This window comes from Sciurus vulgaris (assembly GCF_902686455.1).
Source record: "Sciurus vulgaris genome assembly, chromosome: 6".
NCBI classification, from domain to species: domain Eukaryota; kingdom Metazoa; phylum Chordata; class Mammalia; order Rodentia; family Sciuridae; genus Sciurus; species Sciurus vulgaris.
Genome location: NC_136466.1, coordinates 113,796,600 through 113,821,359, shown reverse-complemented (window position 1 = coordinate 113,821,359; position 24,760 = coordinate 113,796,600). Strand labels below are relative to the sequence as shown.

Sequence of the window (24,760 nt, the reverse complement as noted above, 5' to 3'; positions counted from 1 at the left end):
TCTAGAGGGACAAAGGATTAAATCTCAGCTCCTCTGCCCTTTCCCCAAATCAGAACTTTTTCAGACCAGAGAGTTTTATTCTAGAAAACTAACCTTATAATATATTATTATTTTTTAAAAAAAAAGCAGAATCTTTCATAGGGCAATTATTGAGTTACACCCTACATTACTACTCTAGGTCAATCTTAAGACACAGACATTCATTATTGACTGATAACCTTAGGAGTAGGGTATTGATAATTCTTTTAAAAAAGATACTTAATCTAAAATAAGAATGGTCCAACCCTAGTTATAATTAATACAGACAACAGAGACAAGTGTCATGGACAGTTTGATGCTAAAGAGTAAGCTAATTACACACAAGAATTTCTTCTTTCTTCTCACATTTACAATAATTGAAATGGGTATTTGGAATTGACAACCATTAGACACCAAGTACTTCTCAGAGCAGTACTATGACTCTAAGAAAACCAAGGGTGGGAAGTTCAGTAATGAAAGCCATATGAGGGGAGAAGGCCCTGCTCCCCAGATCTGAGGCCAGGTTCCCACCTCCTTGAAACTCCATGAAGTCCTCAACTCCTCTCCAGCTTGGGTCTCATACAGCTTCCTCTCCATTCAAAGTCAAGGTTTTCCAATATAGTTCCACCTTTTCAAGTTTTGAAAAGACTGAACCTATTCCACACATGTTTGACTATTCAAACATGATTTTCTAAACCACTACTTTAGTACAGATTTGAGCTCTCTGTTCTTGATGGGAGCTGTGCCCAACAGATTGGTCATCAGGACAAAGTGGAGGTCAAACAGATAGTGTCTAGCTCCCTACCCCATGAGATCATGTCCAATGCTACAGAAGGAAGAAATTCCACCTTCCAGTGCACTTTCCATTCTCCAACCCCACTGCATAGGAAGTGCATCCTTGAGCCTAGTGCTGAGCTAGAACAGTGCTTGAATTGAAAGGAGAGACATGTGATGAAGGGTTAGAAGGGCTATACTCTAAAAGTCTCTTCACAACAACTTCATACTCACATTTACATACCAGTACATTAAAAATATCAACGCTAGGAACTGGGGATATAGCTCAGTTGGCAGAGTGCTTGCCTCACATGCAGAAGGTCCTGGGTTCAATCCCCAGCACCACCACAATGCCAAGCAATAAAGGATACTAACGTGTTCAGTTTTGTCTTAGAGTGATCCTACCTGCTCCCCTCATTCACACTCATAATACTAAATATCAATAAACACACACACACACACACACACACCAATCATAGTAAGTAAAAATAGCACTATTGAATTTATGGTCCTTAAAACAGTGTTTGACGTGGATCAGTCAGTTATGACAAGTTTTAGTAAGTAAATATAAAAAGTTAAATATCTTACACTCCAGAGAGTCTTCAAATTAAGTGACTACTAACCTAACAGGTGAGACAGTGTGTCTAGGATGGTATCAAAAGGAAAAACAGGATCACTGATCACCAAGCTTATGATGGGGACTATGGTGGCAAAATAACTCTGAAGGAAATTTAAATTTAGTCATATTCTTTATGATATTCAAATATAGAATCAGCTTCTTTTAAATGGGCATTATCACTTCTGAGGGTGCGATAACATTTATTCTATTGAAGGAACACTTTAAAAAAAAAAAATCATGAATTGCAATATTCTTCTGTGCGGCCAAGAACAGTATACAACAAAATTCTACATAATTGGCAAAATAATTTATATTTGTGTAGGAAACTTCCACCTAGTTAGCTTATAAGCCTTTAGCAATACTTCAAGTCAAACAGATTTTGCCTATGATTGTGTCGCGGGGTCTGAAATTGGTAAATGCATGTTTCAAGAAATACATGAAAAAGTGTTCAACATCTTTAGTAATTAGAGAAATGCAAAGTAAAACAACTCTAAGATTTCATCTTACTCCAATTAGAATGGCTATTATCAAGAACACAAACAATAACAGATGTTGGCGAGGATGTGGGGAAAAAGGCACACTTTTACATTGCTGGTGGAGTTGCAAATTGGTGCAGCCACTCTGTAAAGCAGTGTGGAGATTCCTCAGAAAACTTGAAATGTACCCACCTTTTGACCCAGTTATCCCACTCCCTGGTTTATACCCAAAGGACTTAAAATCAGCATACTACAGTAATGCAGCCACATCAATGTTTATAGCAGCTCAATTCACAATAGCTAGATTATGAAACCAACTTTGATATCCTTCAACAGATGAATGGGTAAAGAAACTGTGGTATATATACACAATGAGATATTATTCTGCCATAAAGAAGAATAATATTAAGGCATTTGCAAATAAATGGATGGAATTGGAGAATATCATGCTAAGTGACATAAGCCAATTCCAAAAAACCAAAGGCCAAATGTTTTCCCTGGTAAGTGGATGATGATATATAATGAGGGTGGGGGGTGGGAGTGAGAGAAGAATAGAGGAACTTTATGTAGAAGGAAATGAGAGGGAGTGGGGGTATGAAAAATGGTGGAATGAGACAGACAGCTTTACCCTATGTACATGTATGATTACACGAATGGTATGAACCTACATGGTGCACAACCATAGAAATGAAATGATGTACCCCATTTCTGTACAATGATCAAAATGCAGTCTGTAAAAAGTTTAAAAATAAATAAATTAAAAAAGAAAATGAGTTTATTTCAACATAAAGCAGTATATTAATATAGTCCCGAAATATAACTAACACTATCATCTATGGGTAAAATCATATGGGGATGGGGGCGATCAATTAGGCAGAATTTTAAATCTGTTTTGTAGACTCAAGCAAAATCGAAGCTGATAATATTTATATAACCAAATGAAAATTATTTTATGGGAAGGATGGCTAAGAATTCCCAGGATAAGTCATGCAAACACTTTGTATTTTTAGTCCTTGGCAAGTTTTTCATGAAGGTTCAGTTGAATATCTTTATACTAAAGTTAATTCGTCTTCGACATTTTAAATGAAATCTACTGTTTAAACATGTTTGCATTAGGACGCATTCTCAATTTCATGAAAGTTACCATAGCAACTCTTGCTAATTGGGCCTTGGCTGGATTTTTAAGGGAAGAAAAAGGTGAATCTAACCATGAAGGACTAAGTTTTCACAAAAATTAAAACTAGAACAAGTGTTTGTGCTGGGGGAGTCATTTACAACCTTCCTACTAGGCTGTGAGAAACTCCGATTAAGACTCAAAGTTAAAATGTATTGTATATCAAACACTTAAAATTGGGAAAGATCACTCCCACCCCTATTCAGAAGCCACAAACAAGAGGACCATTTGACGAGGCACACCTATTTCATTCCATTTATACCTGGGGACTATGCAAGTGAGCACTCCCCAGGGGGGATATGTAAGGATCTGAACATAGCCTGGTAGCAACTCTGACACCTGACTCAACGATTTCTTCTATGACAATATGTACTTGATCACCCGTGTGGTGGACATTGTACTACACAGGGAGGTGATTTTTTTTTAAGGCCCTTTAGATGCATTCTTACATTGTTTTTGTTTTTTGTTTTTTCTTTTTAGTACGTTTTCCTTTTTAAAATTTTCTTTTTTATATATTTTATTTGTTCTAATTAGTTATTCATGACAGTAGAATGCATTTATGCATTTTGATAAGTCATACATAAATGGAGTATAATTTCTCATTTTTCTGATTGTACATATTTTACCCAAAGGACTTAAAATCAGCATATTACAGTGATGCAGCCACGTTAATGTTTATAGCAACTCAACTCACAATAGCTAAACTATGGAAGCAACCTAGGTGTCTTTCAACAAATGAATGAATAAAGAAAATATAGGAGATATATATTTACATAACTCAGCTTTAAAGAAGAATGAAATTAGGGCATTTGCTGGTAAATGGATGGAGTTGGAGAATATCATGCTAATAAACAAAATCCAAAAAACCAAAGGCAGAATGTTGTCTCTGATATGTGGATGCTAAATCACAATGGGGGGTGGCGGTGGTGCTAGGAAAGAATAGATTTACTTTAGATTAGTTAGAGGGGAGTGAAGGGAGGGGAAGGGGTATGGGGGTAGCAGGGAGGCTATTTCTATACAAACTCCAAACAGGATCCACTTAAGGACTCCAAGAACTGACACATGCAAATGCAAACACCAAGTGGTTTTCACTGAGGGAAAGATGTATTTATTAAGATTTATTCACTCCCTGTTAAATTAAAATGTAGCAAAAGAAAAATTCTCTCCTCACCACAGCAAAATAGAACCTATGACTAAAGCAAAAGCAGGATAAGGCCATTTCAGATGGTGTTTTGTTTTGTGTATGTGTGTAATAAATCTTCACATATCAAAAGGGATCAAAATATTTCACAAAAGGATACTTTATACCCAAGAAGCATCATCACCCAGAGAACCAGGGTGTGGTCTGAGGTCTGAAACTTGCTTCAATTTCCTCTCCTTGTCCATCAGCCCCCTACCTCAGGTGTCCATCAGCCCCCTACCTCAGGGTGCTGAAGGGAAAGTAGAAAGGAAAATGACTTTGAAAAATGAAAAGTGCTTCATAAGCCTGTTGGAGTTAGTGTCTGTTTTACAGGGTGGAGAAGAGAACTCCACCACCTTCCAGTGCCTGAATATGAGACAGGGAGGGCAGGTGGAAGGACGCCCCCCAAGGGGGAATGAACACACAATGCCCAGAACTGGGAAGAAGGGCATCAAGCAGAGAGAAACCAGTGAGCCCTCAGACACCACCCACTACTGGAGGGGCTTTCCAGAGCTGCCTGTCACAACCAGAGCCCCACCCACAGCTGTAAAGGCAGGTAGACTAGACTATTCCTGTAAACCTGACAACGTGTTGGCACCTGGGTGAAGCAAAGCTCGTAAGCCTGAAGAGCATGTGACATTACATACTCTATTTTGGTTCTTTGAAGTTTTTGTTTGCTCTTGCTTTAGGGCTTAGCTTAGTTTTAGGTTTGAAAACAAGACCAATCCAATGATAGATCTGGGGCTCATGCTAGAAGTCGTCCTAACCACCACACCTTTACTGAGAATGTGATAAAAACCAGAGGTCCTACAAACGGACAGGACAAAAAAACTACCATCAAGGAGATAGTCTCTGTCCTCAAAAAACTTGCAGCCTTGTCGCCCAAAGTCAGGCAGCTTTCCCCCCTTCTATCCACACTGCAGCTGAGTTACTTTAATAGAATAAACACAACACCTGAATCTGGGTTTCTCAGGAAGATGGAAAAGCTATAATTATAGCTTGTTTTATTATACCCTTGACTCTTGCCCATCTTCTGGCTGCTCCTGGCAAGGCTCTGAAAGGCTAAGGAGCTAAAACTTGAAGTCTTCTCCCCATCTTCTCAGTCTTCCTTGGCTGGCATAGGGTGGGGGGTATAGAGTAGAGACATCAAGACTAGCAATAAGGCGACATACTTTAAGACTAAGGCTGGGCAGGAGTAGGCTTACACATATCCCAACTTCTGAGGGAGTCAGGTAAGCAGGGTTAAAATAAGCTTTATTGCAGAATTCAGACAAAGTGCTATCCTGTCCCAGAGCTCCAGATGGCCAGGAGAAAGCCTGCAGTCTTTTATGCATCTGACTGGAGGAAGTCCAGTTTACCTGCTGCCCAAGTCACCAAGAGCTGGTGACTAACTTACAGTCTTGCCCAAGGTGGAAGGTCAAACACTTTTTAACCACTTTATGCTCCTTCCTGAATGAGATAACAACCCTTCCAATAAGAATTGTATTTAGGAGTTGAACGTGCTATGTTAACATTGGTTCAAATATTTCTGTGAGGGATGCTTTACCTCAAAGAGGGGAAATCAACCACATGCATATACTTGCAGTTTTAAAAGTGACTTCCTTTCCCCTGATGCTATAAGTAAAAAGGTTTGTGTCTAGTGTTAAAAACACTATTTACAGAAGGAAGATTCCCTTTCCAGGATGTTCAACCTTCTCATTCTTCTCTGCATAAACCTACTCCACCTCTGTTTGTGCTAGACAAGAAGTGAACATGCTAACAATATCAATAAAAAGCAGCTGAAGGCACACATTCTTCAACTCTAATTAGGTCGGGATGCCTGAGTCACAGCTGTTCCTGCTACTGAAAATGTTTTTATAATAAACAATGGAATTTAAGAGGCGTTTTGCTGCATGTTTCCACACTTCACAATTTATACCAACATAGTGCTTGATTCTCAGTCTACTTTCATATCATAATGCTACAATGTAGATGTAAAAAATATTCCTGGACCCATCTCACAGATATACAAACTGAGGCATTGAGACAGCACTCAAGGTCACTCAACTACTAAAAGAGGCAGGACTAGGGAACAGAAATCAACTATGACTTATACATTGTTCAAGAAGAAAAAAAAATCACCATGTTATCTCCACACCTTTAGGTCAAGGGCAGATCAAAACAAGTCTGATCAATTTCTTTATTTAATGCTGCTCTGATAACCAAGAGGAGGATGTGTTTTCTCCTGTTTCTGCAGGAGAATAACTAAGAATAACTAAGCCTTGATCTTCTTGTGAATAAAATTGAAAAAATGTTTGCCTAGGTAGAAAGAGAGCATTCTTTCTGGCCTTTATAACAGTAGGGAATTTGTTTTCAGTCCCAGATAGTAAAATGGCAATATCGGGCCACCTTTTTTCTTCTGTAGGTTTATTCTACTCTCTTCTTTTCCCCCCTCCATCACTACCATTATAAAATTAAATAGTGTGGACATATCTTAACTTCACTGAGTCCAAAAATAGATGGTCAATTTTATCAGTCTATAATTAAGTCCTTTATTAAGAAAGAAAGACAAAACCTAGATGAATTTTCTGTGGGCAAAGGTCCACAGAAATGCCTGTTGACCAAGAAGTGATTACTTTCTTAACAGAGTCACCTTGGAAGCAATTACTGAGCCTTCACTCAACACCAAACATGCCAGTACCTTGATCTTGGACTTCCAATCTCCAGAACTGTGAGAAATAAATTTTTGTTCTTTATAAGCTACTCAGTCTCTGGTATTTTGTTATAGCAGTGTTACAGATAAGTCGGTTGTGCACACAGGGATTTACAAGAGATTCCCTGACATAATCAAGGTGCACCATGATTTCATTTACAGAGTAACTCCTTTTACCAAGAAAAATCCTCTAGGCATACAGGGATCAAGTAAGGCTTGATACAATGGGTTTGTGTTTATGGAAGTAATAGAAGTTAAAAATAGAAACACTAAAGCTGCCTATGTATAGAAGATACTGGAAAATTGAGGTTCCTCTACCCACTATTTTATTTTATAAATGACATCAGAGTTAATTGGACAATAAGCACTACGGGCATTTAGAGGAGGAAACCACTACCATTTGTGCGGCCAAGGAAAGCTGCAGACAAAGAGTGAGTTCTAAGTTTATCTTTGAAGATCAGGTAGACATTCAAAGGAAGAAAAATGAGTAGGGAAGAGAGAAAACTACCCTAGGGAAATAGGATTAGCAGAATCATGACAGTGAGAAAGGAAAGAGAGCTTTGTTTGAAAGAAAAGAACCAACCTGTCCACCTTGAATCTGGCCAGGCCTATCCAAATTATCACCCAAGGGACATGTGTGTGCTTCTCCCTGACCAGACTGACATCAGCCACCACCTCCAGAACACAGGCCACTGAGTGAGGTTCTGGGTGGAAAAGCAATTCTCCCTGCCCAGGCCTTCATCTATACAAAGAGCACCACTTGACCAAAATTGCAAATGGCACAAATGTCCCTTCACTTCTCCTCCTGCACACTTAAACCATGCCACTTCTCCTCTCTCCCTGAGCCTGAGCATTTCTCCTTTCTTCCTGTTCATATCCAAACTGAGAGGCTCATCAGAAACAAGGAAACAATACTCCATCTACTTATTTTTTTATCAGTAAAAGCCAAGACATGCAGGTGAACACCACATAGATGAATTTATTGTTCAACTTAGTTGCTGAACTTCCAAGCATCCACAGTTACCATTTAAGTTTGAGGAACCTTTCTTAATTCATCCTTGAATCTGTATTATTGGTATGTTTTAGGTTGTAGGTAATTCTGATTCACAAAAAGTCTACTGAAATCTACTTGTACACAAAATGACTGGGGGTGAGGGAGGGTCTATTTGCACAGAGGTGCTTTAGAATCCCTATTTTTTTTTTTTTTTTTTTTCAGTACAGGGGATTGAACCCAGGGCCTTGTGCTTGCTAGGCAAGCACTCTACCAACTGAGCTATAGCCCCAGTCCACTAGAATCCCTATTTAATAACATCACCCACACAGAGCAGTTACCAGACCAACTGCTCCTTTGAACTGGGAAGGTGAGGAATACCCAGTCCTATGGGCACAGTAGCCAAACCATGGCACATTGCTATGGTCTGAGTATGTTTCCCAAAATTCATGCATTAAAACTTAATCCCCAATGGGACCGTGTTGAAAGGCAGATTTTTTTTTTTTTTTTTTTTTGAAGGTGGACTTTTGATTGGGTCTTGATGAATAGAATAATGGTGCTTGTCATAGGAGTAGGTTCTTGATAAAAGGACAAGTTTCTTCCCCTTCCTCTCTCCTCCTCCTCTTCTTTTTTCTTTCTTGCTGGGGATCAAACTCAGGGCCTGTGCATGCTAGGCAAATACTGTACCACTGAGTTTCACTCCTAGCCCCCTTCTCTTTCACATACACACTCTGTAGCTATGCAATGTCTTCTGTCATGCTATAATGTAGCAAGAAGGCCCTCATCAGAGGTGGCCCCTCAAGAGTACACTTTCCAGCCTCTAAAACTGTGATTCAAATAACTTTGTAAATTACTCCATCTCAGATATTCTGTTGTGACAGCACAGAACAAACTCAGACATGCTCCACTGAATGTCCACTGGGTGATGGAGTACATGTGAGAATGTGAGTGCAACAATTCTGCAACCAATTCCACAAGATCCTTGCTACCCAAGCACGGGCCACTGGTCTATATTCCTCAAAGGGGCCCACATGGTTCAGAAGAGAAAATCATCAATGATCATCAAGAGCTGGTCAAAGGTGAAAGAATGAGGTGACACCAACTGTCCATCCACTGGAGAAGTTCCGCTTTATTCAGAGAATGTGCACACTTTTATAGAGTGGAGAGAAGTCTCATAGGCCAGGGTATGGGACGGGGCAGTAGGTGATTGGGCAAGCTTTGTCGCTAGGGGATTGAGGCAGGGCAGTGGAAAGTGATTGGGTGCGGGGCCCCGCCAGCGGGAAACTGACACTCCGGAAGAGAAGCAGGATATGGGCCATATTGTCAAGGTGTGGTTCCAAGAGAGGGGGGTGTAGGGCTTTTGCAGCTGCTTGTGGGGGGTTAGACCTTATAAAAGGGCCATCTGATAGGGAGAACTGACATTTCTTACAGGTCTCTCTATGCCAAATCAGCTGGACAAGAAATCGAAGCCAGGCCTTGTGAGGTCCCAGCACTGTTTGCTCAGGCAGGCTACTATAGCAGTCACTCTGCACCAGTCTCCATGTGAGGCACTGAGGTACCACGAGTGAGAATGTCTCCCCTGGGGAGCTCCCCAACTGTCAGGGGAGGTCAACATACAGCAAAGGTGCCACAGGTGCAATAAATGCACTGGAAGCAGGACAAGGCTGCAAGACAAGACCAAGGAGGGGACGATTATAGGCAGGGGTAATGCACTAAAAAGGGCAAGATGAATGTGGGATAATGCACCAGGCTGAGGTGCCAAATGATGACCCTGCAGGCAGAGTGAAGGCAATGAAGGTTTTAAGTAAAAATCTAATCAACCATAACTTCCTGTTTTCTTCCCAATCATATACTAAGCTCTACATATGACAAAAAAGCAAAAAACTAATATTTCTCATCATAGAGATGCCCAGAAAACAGTATCTAATATTACCAGGCAGGGTCAAGATAGCATATCATTTCAACCCCAGGCTGTACACCTTCAATGGGTCATGAAATCAGTGCAGTGGATCACAACCAACATTTCTCAGAAAATGAGAACAGACTATCTTAGTAAATATCAGAGTGTGTACAGTATGGTGAAGATGAAGTGTGGTTTTGTGAATCTTTGTTCTAGTGTGTCAGATACACACACACACATTTACACACATCGTCACATAGATATCTTGGGTCATGATACAAAATGGTGTAACTCCAGGTCACAAGGCTTTAAAGCCACTTGCTGAAAGTGAAGTTTCCATCTAATGAATCACTGTAAACTGCTAACCGACAATGTCTAATGGGCCTGTATCACAGTAAAATAAATCTCAACTGGTTTCAGCAATGGTTTCACCCTTTGACTTAATGTGGACAATGTTGACCTACAATTCTCTTTTAGATACACTCATCTTTCTCATCTGTTCTACAAACTGGTCCTCCTGCTACCCTCTCCAAGTCCACCATTCCTGCCCATGTGCCTCTGCCACTGCTGATCTGGTATAGAAATACATCTCTCCTCTGTTTTCAACTTTTGTTTGAACTTTCTCTGCCTACTTGTCTTATTGGATCTGGCTTCCTTCACAATACCACTTCTCATCAACCCACTCTAGAGGTGGTGGTTCCCCAAATTTCCAAGGAAGGGAAGTCCTCGCTCTCCTCCCTGAACTTCTCTTCCAAGCCACACCTTGTTCTGTCACCTCCATTCCAGGAAATCCTTGGTGTCTCACACCTGCAATACCTCCTCCTTTCTTACCATAATCACTAGGCTCCTCTGGTACCTGCTTCTGCTGGCTTCACACAGGTGGATGACCTTGGTAACACCCAAAGGCACAGCTCAGAGACTTCCTCCTCTATCTAAAGGTTTTACATTCCAACCACACACAAGCCCCACCACACCTCGGACTTTATCACTACCCGGAAAAACTCCACCTTTGAGATCTAGGCTTCCAAATCGCTGACTACAGCTTTTTATTTACTCACTTCTCTACTTCCTTATTCTTAGATCCTGCCCTTCGTTCTTCATCCTTGGCTTCGCCTTGCTCCATCTTACCCAGCTTGGTTTTACTGGCCTCATTAGCCAGATGAGACCTCAAGGCCACCAGTTTCAGTGTTGCTCCCATTAACACCCTGGGGCCTCTGTCTCCCTTGACATTGTCAGAGCCAGCAAGCTCATCCTGAGACCTAGTTACCCAATTTGTTTCCTCTAGTCTGATTGGAGAAATTCACGTGAAAGGCTGACTGGTCCACAAAGACAAATCATAACTTTAGTTGACTCTTCAAAACTGCTCTGGCTTTCTATCCAGCTCTGACTGAGGTACTATTGTTTGTTCATACCTTGATCCTCCCGTTCTTCTCTCATTAGCAGATGGTGACACTGAATGCCCTTCCTCTCTCCCTTCTCATTCCAAAGGAAGAGGTATCTGTCATTAGGTGGAAAAGCCAGGAGCTAAGGTCATATCAGCCTCAGATGCTGGTCTCTTCCTTCTTGAGTACAATTCTCAAGCTTCAGTATGCATACAAGTGTTCATGAGCAATTTGTTAAAATTCAGACCCTCTGGCCCCACTCCCTAGATATGGAATTATAGGGTTTGAAGTGATCTGCAAACTCCTGCATTTGTACAAGCACCCCGGAAACCACAGTGCAGGTCATGGTGAATTTGGGAATCACTACAGTCTAAGTCACTCTCTCAAAAATGACACAGCTTCGTCACTTTTTGCCCTGTGAAATATCAGAGGCAGGGAAACCTGTGCATTCCAAGTTATGTGATGGTGAGACCGGGGGAGAAAACCCAGGGAAATTTAAGCTAAACAAGACTGAATGGGGAGTACGGAGATGACTAGTGATGTTATTCCTGAAGTCCTGTTCTAACACTTAAATAGATTCAAGTTCCTCAGAAAAAATGAAAGGTGGATAACAGAGATGTACACATAGGTAACTCCCCCACGTGAGGAATTCAGCATTTAAATAAAAGCAGAATTAAACTGAATCTACCAAACCAAATACGTTTAATATTCATTTTTATCTGTATATATTTTCACTGTTGAGCTTTCACCTATTACTTTTTCTCATTGGCATGACCTGGAGAGACTCATGGAGTGAAAGAACATTGTCAAGCAGACCTTAGTCCTAAATCCAAATCTGCCATGAACTCCACCATGGATAAGGGAGTTGATGGAGCTCCTCTAAGCCCCATATATGAAATGGGGATTTGATTCTGTTAAAGGAAAAGGAAGGTGTTCAGACTGAGACAGCAGTGGAAGACCATTCTACATTCTGTAACCATTCTAAAATGAAAGAGATCAGCCGGCCACAGTGGTGCATGCCTGTAATCCCAGCAAGTCAGAGGCTAAGGAAGGAGGACTGCAAGTTCAAGGTCAGCCTCAGTAACTTAGTGAGATCCTGTCTCAAATTTTAAAAATAAAATAGTTCAGAGGCACAATGCACCTGGGTTCAATTCCCAGTGACACAAAAATAAATAATAAATAAATATATAAAGTGGAAGACATGAAGAAAGCAATCTGGGAATACTTCCTACAAATATTCTCCCCCACCAACTTCCCTCGGTCTCTCTACTCCTTGAATAATGATATTGTTTTATGAGTTTTAAGCATCACAGCATGAGGCAGCATCTGGTGGGGAGGTTCATACAGGAAGGAAGAGACCTCAGTGGTGTTTGCTATTCAGACCTTTTGATGTTTCAACAGAAAGCCAAGCACTCTTTGAAACCAGTCATAATAGTGATACAACCAAAAAGATGATTGATGAATTAAAAGTAGAATCCAGACCTAACCAAGAATAAAGATGAACCCAAACTATCTTGGATGAGGAGAATCAAATCTATATAACAGAAAACTGACAATTCCTTAAAAAAATTTTTAAGAGACCAGGAAGTGGGTGGAGGGGAGAACACGTACTAGGTAAATACATGGTAAATTCTCCCTATAGCAAACTATTCACAGTGGTACCAGTTAAACCAAAATGAACAAACATAAAAGGAAAAAAGAAAAAAGGGAGAAACAAATGAAGACAGTAGATGGCTATATTGTGCTAGTTCCATCAAAACTCAAGAAGTAAGAACTGATCAAGAGCTGGAAAAGAGCTAACCCATAAAGAATCTAAAAAACCAAGACTACATTTTGAATTTACAATGAAGATGTAGTCAAAATGCATTAAGAATAAAGAAATGGGACAGTGTGTCCATTTTTAGGTACATAGTCTTTGATGTTAGACAGACTTTAGGTTGTAAGACTGTTTCTCAAGCCTGTTGGCTCTGACATTGGATAAATTACTTAAGTTTTTCCAGAAACTGGTTTCTCCATCTATAAAACAAGGATACCCCTCATCCCCCAGGGAGGTTGTGAGAACTGAGATCATGTGCATTGAGTGCTCAGGGCACAATGCCTGGTGAGTAGACACTCACGTGATCACCCTTATTAGTAAAGGACATTTGAGACCATGGAAAATTCCAAACCTCTCCTAGGCTTCCAACTTTGAAGAGCCTGAGAAACAAATATAAACTTTGGGATTAAATATCAGTTGCTCAATTTGTCTTTGGTTGGAAGATTAATGCCAATTGTTTGTATTTAAAACTACCAGTACTTTGAGAAGTTATATCTTCATCTGTCAGAACTTACCTGATTGGCACCTGTCCAACATATATCTAAGGCCAGAACATACAATATATGCAAATGAAAAACAAAAAACCTCCCAGAGATGTAACCCAAGTCTAGGCCCAGCTTAGAGAAACCAGGAAGTGAGTCCATTTGGGTCAAAAAAGCCCCAAAGCATCCACCCCCCCCAGATCCTTCTGCAGCCCAAATCTAATCCTCTGCCAAATCCTGTGACTTCTTCCCTCACATCCTTAATAAGTATCCCTTCCACTAAAGACCATAGCACAATCCCTGGACCTCAGCACCAACACCTTCCCTAAGGCCCCAGCTAGAAGTACCAGGAGCTGGCAGGTGGGCTGGTTGGTATCACATCTCTTCTTGTGCCATGAACACACCCCATTCAGATCCCATCTTATCCACTCACAAGCTACCCCAGATGAGCCCTTTCTCCTCTTAGAATACTCTTTCCCTACTACTGAGATATGCCAAACTCTGGTTTGTCTATAGGTAGCATATAGCTTCTGAGGCAAGCTGGTTGGAAAGCAACCCCAAGCAGGCTGGTCCTCAGAGGTAGGCCCTTTCCCTTACCCAGGAACCAGACCTGAGAGGGTCTGCTTGCAACTCACTGCACCCCTGTCCTACCAGCAGCCACATGGAGCAAACCCACACTTCATCTTATCCCCCTTGGGCAGCAAAGATGAGGTCAGAGCCAGGGAAGGAACAAGGGAGTAGGAGGGAATGCAGTTACCATGGAAACATTAAAGCTGTTTGTTTTGAAAATACAATGAAGAAAGTCCTTAAAATTTCACTAATAATTTGTATAGAGAAACAGGTCTCAATAGATTTTTTTTTTTTTTAAAACCAGGAAAGGTATTTCAGTCCAAATTCCAAGTTTTTATTAACATTATCGATGCGCACATCCATGGAGAGTGTTCTTAGGAATAGGGACAGTGAGTTCTAAGCATTAAGAGGAAATCCAGCAGATTCCATAAAGCATTCCCAGGCATAAGATTTTTTTTTTTTTTTAAGAAATCATGATTAAATAATGTTAAATAAAACTACCTTCACGCTTCATCTGCTTAAACATTTGAAGCATTTCTTCTTTCAAATCTGATTCTCTAACTTGCTATGAGGTTAGGTCTGAGCTTGAGACTTGATTCAATCAGAGATGTCCTTTTGGTATCTGAGTTGTAAACACAGACACAAAAGCAATCATACCCGTGTTTTGTTTTCTTTCCAGGGCACACACAAAACTGTCCCAGGCTTACCCATACAGAGAACAGTTTGGCTCACATAAAGAGTTCTTTTAAGATAATATTTCTAAACAAGCCCATCACCAAGGGAAGACTTTTCCCACTTTGTTTATTTTCAAAGTTAGGATGGAAAAAGTAAGGACAGTGAAAATTTATATGCATTTTCTTTCTTTAAAAAAGGATTATAATATTACAGGAACTTGCGTTGGGAGACACAATAGTGGCCCCATTCATAACTACTTGCTAGACTGTAATTTGCAAATTCCCTCTCCATTTCTTGCCAAGATTCCCTCTCCTGTTCTCTGACCTTCATAACAGCTCCAGTTGGATTTAGTTCCTCAACCCAGAGTTTTCCCAAAGAGACCTATCTTAAATTTTTTTGCAGTTGTCTCCCAACACTGACAAACTAAAATTTTAAGAATAGATTCATTCTTATTAATGGATTATTATTTTATACAGATCAGTAAGAAATCTGTTCAGCAGTACCAATTCTTTAAATTAAAAGAGCAACTTAAAAGTTACTCTTTCAAAAGGATTTCTGGCATCAGAGAACCTTTTAAAGTCCCTGAGTCGCATGCTTGTCCACAGAGTCCCATTTCAGCAAAATTCCCACAGTGAAGAAGCTATAAAGCTAGCTTTCAGTGATATTCAAAGAGAAAACTCAAAAGTTCATTTACTATTAGTTTCTTATTTATTTATTTAGTTAGTTATTTTGGATACTGGGGATTGAACCCACGGGCACTCGACCACTGAGCCACATCCCCAGCCGTATTTTGTATTTTATTTAGAGACAGGGTCTCAATGAGTTGCTTAGCGCCTCACTGTTGCTGAGGCTGGCTTTGAATTCACAATCCTCTTGCTCTGCCTCCCAAGCTGCTGGGATTATAGGCATGCACCACCATGACTGGCTAACTATTTATTTTAAATAAATGAAAAGCTTTCTTTAAAACAGTTCAAGACTGGGAGTATATCTCAGTGGTAGAGTGCTTGCCTAGGATGCCCAAAGCCCCGGGTTCAATCCCTAGTGCTGGAAAACACAAAACAAAACAGAACAAAAAATACTTCCCTGAAAAAAAAAAAAAAAAAAATCCAAAACTCACAATTGAAAAAAAAAAAAAAGGCAGTAATAACCTTAGTATTATAACTATTCAGATCAAGATATCTAATTCTTGACAATAAACAAAAAGAATTTCCCCCTGTCAATGGCAGTTTGGGGTGCTCATGGTGAATGCAATACCATAACCAAGTTCCTCACAATGAAAACATTCAGCTGTGGTTCTGCCTGTTGACATCAGTTGATTGCTTTCAATATCCCAAGCCTGTTCCTCTGGCTTTTCCATTAATTCTGGGAGCTACCTATACCCTTCTAATCCATTCTGTTTCTGCTTGTGGTAACCAGAATTGGCAACCGAGGATCCTGACTAATACAATACTCTTACCTAAAAAGTTTCAAGAGAAGATACGATGTATTTTGTAAAGTAATTCTAGCATAAAGGGGATTGTTTTGACATCTTATAAAACCTGTATTAATCTTAGGACATAATAATGTGTACATTCACATTAATCTTTGCCAATCCAGAGACAAATTTTTCTGCTATTTTGGGCTGAATTGTACCCCCCATTCACATGTTGAACCCTAACATTCAGTACTTCAAAACATGACGATTTGTTAATAGTGTCTTTGAAAAGGTAATTCAGTAGGGTTGGTTAGGTGGACCCTAAATCCAACACAACTGGAGTCCTTTCAAGAAGAGGCTAGAGAGAAGCAGACAGCACAGACGAGGATGGCCACTTGAGTAGATGTAAGCCAAAAAGAGGCCTCAGAAGAAACCAAACCTATCAGCACTGTGACTTCGGACTTTTAGCCTCCAGAATTGTGAAAAAATATATTTTGTTATTTTTTTTTTTAAATACCCTGTATAACTAATTAGAACAAATAAAAAAATTAAAAAGTACCCTGTGAATTTCAAAGGGATCTGGACACACGGTACAGGAGGCAGCTTCTAAGGTGCTCTCAATGATTTGTTCTGTTTTTAATTCGTACTGTTATGTACTCTGGCTTCCGGCTTGCTCCCTCACTTGGTCACTCTGATAGAAGCTGGCTTCAACATAGAGGTGACATATGGTTGCCATGTTGGGAACATCCCTAAGGAGAGGCTCAAGTGGCAAGCAACAAGGGAAAACTCTACCCAGTAACAGCAAGGAACCAAGACCCTTGGCCCAAAAGCCTGTCAGGAGCTGAATCCTGCCTGCCAACAGCACTGAGTGAACTAGAAGTAGATGTACCCCATGTGAATCCTGAAATGACTGCAGCCTTATGAGAATCCAGAACCAAAGGACCCAGGGAGGCTATGTCCAGATTCCTGATCTCCCAACATTCTGAGATAAACGTTTGTCAGTTTAAGCTACTAATTAAGGGGAATTTGTTATTCAGTCATGGTTAAATAGTAATACCTATCACAGACAACCTTTGCCTCCCAAAACAATTATAATTAGCTCTCTTTGACATCATCTGAACCCTTCACCTGTAAGGTAAAGAGCCACATGCAATGGCCTGGGTGGAGGGAAAACAGCAATGAAAAGAGGTCGTGTGGTCAGAGCAGAGAGCAACAGGAAGCAGAGCACACTGCGAAGCTGCAGAGGCTGCAAGGACTGCACTGTGCAGAGCCTACCCAGCCCAAAGGACTTTCATCTTTATCCTAAGAGTATTAGGAATCACTGAAGCCATTAAACAGAGGATTGGTCACCACAGATCTGAGTTTTTAAATGATTCACCTGACTATAATTTAGACAGAGGCTTAAAAGGGGCCAGAGAGGAGTGGAGAAACCAATAGAAGTCCACAGTAGCAGTCTAGCAAGAGATGTTCAAAAACTTCAGTATACTGGTAGAATAGAAGTGAACATATGAAAAACATGTTCAATGATGATGAACTGATATGGTGATGATGCTGATATGGTGAGATATACACACACGGAAATTAAAAGAGCAGCTGGGCACTGTGGCACATGCCTATAATCCCAGCAACTTGAGAGGCTGAAGCAGGAGGATCACAAGTTCAAGACCAGCCTCTGCAACTTAGTGAGACCCTGTCTTAAAATAAAAAATAAAAAGCGTCTGGGGGTGTAGCTCAGTGGTTAAGCACCCCTGGGTTCAATCCCCAGTACTTAAAAAAAAAAAGCAAACGTAACTGAGGGAAAAGTAAAAAGTTTTTACTTTTGGGTAAAAACTTCAACCCAAATAATGAGGCTTTCTGAGCACAGTATTATTAGTTGTTTGATCTCTATCTCCAGAGCAACCCTATGGCACTTGTTTACATCTAGTGGATACCCAATAAGTGTCTACAAAATGAATACAGCACATAGGTACTTCACATATCTCAAGAGTACCTTTTGTATGTGATGTATCTGCTAAAATCCAATTAATCTTATTTATCAGCTTCACTAAGGGCTTCTTTAAGCATTCTGAGCCAGTCTAAATAAAGGAATTTTTCTCTAGTTAAGAGTTTTATTGAGGTAATTTATATACCAAATAATTCCCCCTTTCAAAAGTATCCAATTCAGTGGTTGTTATAGTTGTGCAACCATGACCACAAGCAATTTGAGAACATTTTTATCAGTTCAAAAAGAAAGCCCAAACCCATTAGCAATCACCTACCATCCCTCCCTCTCCCTAAGCCTTACTAATTAATATACTTCATCACTACTTCATCTTTGCCTGTTCTGGGCATTTCATAGAACCTTCTGGCTTTTTTCACTTAGTATAATGTTTTTGATGTTCATCCATGTTGTAGTATGTATTTTATTTTTTTATAGTGGAATGATGTTTCATTGGGTGGAGATATTACATTTTGTTTATCCTCATTTCATCAATAGATGGATGTTTGGGTTGTTTCCATTTCCTCTTAACATGAATAGTGCTTCTTTGAAGATTTGTGTATACATTTTTGTGCAGATATAGGCTTTCAAAATACCTGGGAGTGGAATTGTTGGATCATATGGAAACTGGGGATTGAACCCAGGGCCTTGCGCTTTCGAGGCAAGCACTCTATCAACTGAGCTATATCCTCACATTTGTTGTAATTCACCTTATGGATGGAAGCTATCCTACTGGATATAAAGGGATATCTCATGGTGGTTTTGCTTTGTGGTTCCCCAACAGGGAGTGATGTTATCTTGTCTTGTGTTTATTGGTCATTTGTTTATCTTCTTTATCAACCTTTCAGATCTGTTGTCTATGTTTAAATTAGCCTATTTTAAAATTAGGCTATTGACTTTTTTTTTTTGGCGGTACTGGGGATTGAACCCAGGGCCTCATGCTTGCGAGGCAAACACTCTCAAAATGAGCTATATACCCAGCCCGGCTATTGACTTTTCACACCAAGTGGTAGGAATCCTTTATATATTTTGGATGCAAGTCCTTTATCAGATACATGATTCATCTTTCACTTTCCTTATGGTATCTTCTGACTTTAAAAAAGGCTTTAATTTTTATGATGTTAAATTTATCTATTTTACTTCTGACATTTTTGGTTTTGGTGTCAAATCTCATTGCCTAACCATTGCCCAAACCAAGGTCACAAAAATTTACTCCCATGTTTTCTTCTAAAAGAATTATACTGGGCTGGGGCTCAGTGGTAGAGCGCTTGCCTAGCATGTGTGAGGCACTGGGTTCGATCCTCAGCACCACATGAAAATAAATAAAATAAAGGTTTCATGTCCATCTACAACAGCAAAAAATTAAAAAAAAAAAAAAAAAAGAATTATAATGGTGACTCTCACATTTTGGTTAATAATTTGTTTTATGATAATTTTTGTATATGGTGTGAAATATGGTTCAAATTCATTTTCATGCATGCGGATCTTCAGTTGTCCCAGGGTCCTTTTTTGAAGACTATTTTTCTCCCATTGAATTGCCTTAATTCCCCTGGCAAAAATGAATGAACCATAAGTATCAGAGGTTTTTTGGATCCTCAACTGCACTCCATTGATCTATATGTGTATCCTCATGTTGGTACCACACTGTCTTGATTTTGAAAGTTTTGAAATTGGGAAATATGAGTCCTCCAACTTTGTTCTTCTTTTTCAAGACTGTTTTGACTTTTCTACATTCCTTGCATTTCCATATGAATTTTAGGATCAGCTTGTCGATTTTGAACTGAGAAAAGAAAAAGGAAAGCCAGACCTGGTGGCAAATGCCTGTAATCCCAGCAATTTGGGAGGACGAGGCAGGAGGATCTCAAGATCAAAGCCAGCTTCTGAAAGAAGGCATCCAGTATTTCACCATTAAGTATGATGTAAATTGTGAATTTTTCACGGATGCCCTTTATCAGGTGAAATTCTCATCCATTCCTAGTTTATTAAATGTTTTGTATTTTATTTCATTTTTTTTTTTTGCCATGCTGGGGATTGAACCCAGGGGCTTGTGCTTGACAGGCAAGTACTCTACCAACTGAGCTATAATCCCAGCCCTTAAATGTTTTTATATCAACAAGAGGCTGAATTTTATCAGATGCTGCTCATGCATCTTAATGAGATGATCATTTGATTTCTGCCCTTTGTTCCACTAGTATGGCCTATTATATTGATTTTGAGGTGTTAAACCAAGGTTGTAGTCCCACTGGGTAGTGAAAAACTGGTTTCATATGTTGCTGGATTCTATTTGCTAAGATTTTGTTGAGGATTTTTGCAATTTTACTCATAAGATATTGGTCTTTAGTTTTCTTGAGATATCTTTGTCTAGCTTTGGCATTAGGGTAACACGGGCCTAATGAGTTGGAAAGTGTTTCCTCCTCTCATTTATTTGGAAGAGTTTGAGTGACTGGTGTTAATTCCTCTTTTTTAATTTTCTTAAATTTATTGTTTAAATAGTAGTAAAAAACATAAAATATAAAAGTTACCATGTTAATTCTTCTTAAATACTTAGCAGAACTCTTCCATGAAGTCATCTGGACATGTTGGAATTTTGACTACAAACTTTGCATGTCTTAAATCTACTCAGATTTTTTTTTTCCCCCCTGTAACAGGAATTGAACCCAGGGGCACTTAACCACTGAGCCACATTCCCCAGCCCTTTTTATTTTTTTATTTTGAGACAGGGTCTCACTAGGTTGCTTTTAGTCTTGCTAAGTTGCTGAGGCTGGCTCCCAACCTGTGATCTTCCTGCTTCAGCTTCCTGAGCTGCTGGGATTACAGGCATGCACCACCATGCTCAGCCTATTCAGATTTTTTTTCTCTCTTAATTCAGTTCTGGTAGTTTGGTGTCTTTCTAGGAATTTGTCCATTTCATCTAGGTTATCTAATTTTGGAAGAATCTAATTTGGTAGAAACTCAACATTCTAAGCAACTGCACTCACATGAACACACATACACTTTATAAATCCAATGACGAATTCCTAATGTGCTAGAGTTATAAAAGAATCATGGGATAAATTCTGTCAAATAATCTTCTGAACAGAGAAAAACTCACTTTTTCATATATTTCTTCAATTTAGAATCATGAAATTTCTGGGTACTATGCTTTCTTTTTCTTAATTTGTTTTAATTACTTATATATGACAGTAGAATGCATTTATGCATTGTGATAAATCATATATAAATGGAGTATAATTTCTCATTTGTCTGATTGTACATATTGTAGGATCATATGGGTCATGCAGTCATATATGTACAGGAGCTAATAATGTCTGTTTCACTCTACTATCCTTCCTACCCCCATGCCCCTTCCCCTCCCTTCACTCCCCCTCTACCTAATATAAACTAACTCTATTCCTCCCTAGCACTGCCCACCATTGTAAATTAGCATTTGCATATCAGAGAAAACATTTGCCCTTTGGTTTTTTGGGTTTGGCTTATTTGCTTAGCATGATATTCTCTAACTCCAGCATCAATCATAGCATTCTATGTACCTAGTAGTCACATAGCTTTTATACAATTGGTAAACAAAATTCAGTTTCCTTGAAAGTGTTTATATCTTAATGATTCATAAATACATATTACATCTTATCTCCTTTAATAATAAAAATTTTTGAAAATATATCTTAGAGGAACAAATTTGATTTTCACAGCCTATTCTTTCAAAGAAGTTATTCCAAAGGACCTGGGGTCATTGTTATGGTGACTTTCTAAAACAAAACCCAACTACCAAATTTCAAAAATACTACAAAAGATGACAAGCTTTCAAGCTACACTTGTACCACTTTGATATACTGTAGAGCAAACTGCACTTACGTTATCACCTGGCTGGCACTATAGTTTACAGAATACTTTCACCTTCTTTAATTAATTTTTAGGGAAAAAAAACCCCACAAACTAGGTAAGGCAGGTGGTAGTATTGTCTTTATCATGCCATTTATAGAAGAAACAAAACTGTACTTCCACACAGGCCAAGTGGCCTGTCCAAAGTCATGCATCTTATAAGTGGTGGAGCTGGGACAAGGAAATCAGGTCTACCAACTACCAACCACGTACCTTTTCCCACCTACCAAAACAATAAAAAATAAAAAATAGCAGGAGGCAGAAGCATAGACTATGAAGTATGTGGTTATGAAGGACGTTTCCAACTCAAACTTTTTCATTGAAATCTCATTTTTTTTGAATATTTATGAATCATTCTCCTTATCTAATTTTTTTTTAGCAATCATATGACTAAAAGCATGTTTTTCATAATCATTAGACTAGTAGAGAATCTTTAGGGTCCTGCAACCTAACTGTAGATTTCACAGACATGGTAACTAAACTTTAAAACGTGGCTATTAGAACGTAAAGGAAGTTACATGACACTGTTAAAATATTAAACAACACTGAGAACCCCCACCCCACCCCCCGTGGAACAATTTTGATACCAAATTAGGGCATGTGTCACTGAGTGGTGTTCTACAAAATACTGATTAAAATTCTCATCATTCTAGCTCTGTAGACAGCTATATACTAGTGATCAGAGATAAGTAGCACCAAAGATCACTTAAGGGTTTATTTTCTACGTAGATAACACATCATGTTCGTGGAATGGTACAGAGCCTCCACTACCAGATGAAGAACTGTGTCGCACAAGCATTAAATCAAACTCTAACTCATGGTATATGGACATTCACCCAGCAAAGGACAAAGTTCCCTTGATTCCTCTGATAAAGAAAGTATTTGCACTTAGGACTCTTTATCTTCACTTTCTCCATGGAGAACCCAACACATTTTCTTAATTGGAAGAGTCTAAAAGAGTCAATGTGATTTTAGAGACAATTTATCCTAAGTGATCACACACCCACAGGTTAAAGAGGAGATTGCTGTCATAAATCTACACTGCAGCTAAATGACCAAAGGACTTTAGTCCAAATACTATTGTACCACTAAGTATTTATCATTGGGGAGGGGTGAGTAAAAAAGTCTGAGGATACACTTGAGGAGAAAGAACTTGATTCATGTCATTGCTTCTCCCCAATGTCCAAACCAGTCTGATGAAGAATTTGAAATAATCTGCAATTTTCTCAATAGGACCCCGAAAACACAGGAAATAATGCCAAGAGTAGTGAGTGGGATGGCATCAAATTAAAGCACTTCTGCAAAGCAAATGAAATGATTAAGAATGTGAAGAAAGACCCTACGGAATGAGGGAAAATCTTTGCTAGCCACTCTTCTGACAGAGGATTAATATCTACAGTATATAAAGAACTCAAAAAACTTAACTCTCAAAAAACAAATAACCCAATTAATAAATGAGCAAATGAACTAAACAGATACTTCTCAAAAGAAAAGATACAAATGGCCAACAAATAAGTGGGAAAAAAATGTTGACCATCATTATCAATTAGGGAAACACAAATCAAAACCACACTGAGATTTCATCTCACTCCAGTCAGAAGGGCAACCGTCAAGAATAGGAACAATTACAGGCGCAATCCCAGTGACTCAGGAGGCTAAGGCAGGAAGATCATGAGCTCAAAGCCAGCCCCAGCAACTTGGCAAGACCCTGTCTCAAAATAAAAAAGGGCTGGTGATATGGGTTCAATCTCTGGTAACGTACATACATACGTACATACATACATACATACATACATACATACACACAATAATAAATACTGGAGACAATGTGGGAGGGAAAGGAACACTTTTATACTTGTTGGTGGGATTGTAAATTAGTACAACCACCACAGAAATCAGTATGAAGGCTCCTCAAAGGACTAGGCATAAAGCCATCATATGTTCTAGCTATACTACTCTACTCCTCAGTTTTTATCCTGAAGAATTAAAATCATCATACTACAGTGATACATGCATACCCATGTTTATAGCAGCACAATTCACAAGAGCCAAACTATGGAACCAGCTTAGGTGCCTATCAACAGATGAATGGACAAAGAAAATATGGTACATATATACAATGGAGTTTTATTCAGATATGAATAAAAGTGAAATTGTGTCATTTTCAGGAAAATGGATGGAACTTGAGATCATTATGTTAGGTGAAATAAGTCAAACTCAGAAGGTCAAGGGTCATATGCTTTCTCTTAATGTGGAAACTAATAGAAAAAAGGAAAAGAAAGATGTTGGGAAAGGGATCTCATGAAAATTGAAGGGAGATTAGTAGAATAGAGGAAAGGGACCAGGGGAAGGGAAGAAGGAAAAATAATTGAGAATCACATTGGTCAAATTAATTGTTACATTGTGTACATGTACAAATACGTAACAACAAATCCTTATTTGTACACCATTATGTAACTATAATGCACCAACAAAAATATGGAAAAAAAGAATTTCTTTCAATATAATGCGCTAATAAAAGCACAATAAAAAAAAAGAAAAGAAAAAATCTGACATTTGTTCAGTGATTTCTTGGGAGGCTCTAGAGAAGGGAAAAGGAACAGCTGCCTCCCTAGGGCCTTGATCTTGGCTGTGGTGACAACTTTTTCTTAAATCTGCCTAATCATTTAAAAAATAGGTTTTTCATCTCCCATTAGCCTGCTGCCAACAAGACTACAAATGAGTTATTAGAAGTATAGCA

General features: G+C 39.1%; 1 protein-coding gene and 1 long non-coding RNA gene across 2 annotated transcripts in view; one reads left to right on the top strand and one right to left on the bottom strand.

Annotated features, from left to right (window-relative positions):
* The window catches only part of LOC306664408, a 1,052,029-nt gene that overhangs the window by 481,816 nt on the left and 545,453 nt on the right, over positions 1-24,760 (top strand). The window lies entirely within an intron of this gene.
* IQGAP2 (IQ motif containing GTPase activating protein 2) overlaps positions 1-24,760 on the bottom strand; it is a 284,608-nt gene that overhangs the window by 208,458 nt on the left and 51,390 nt on the right.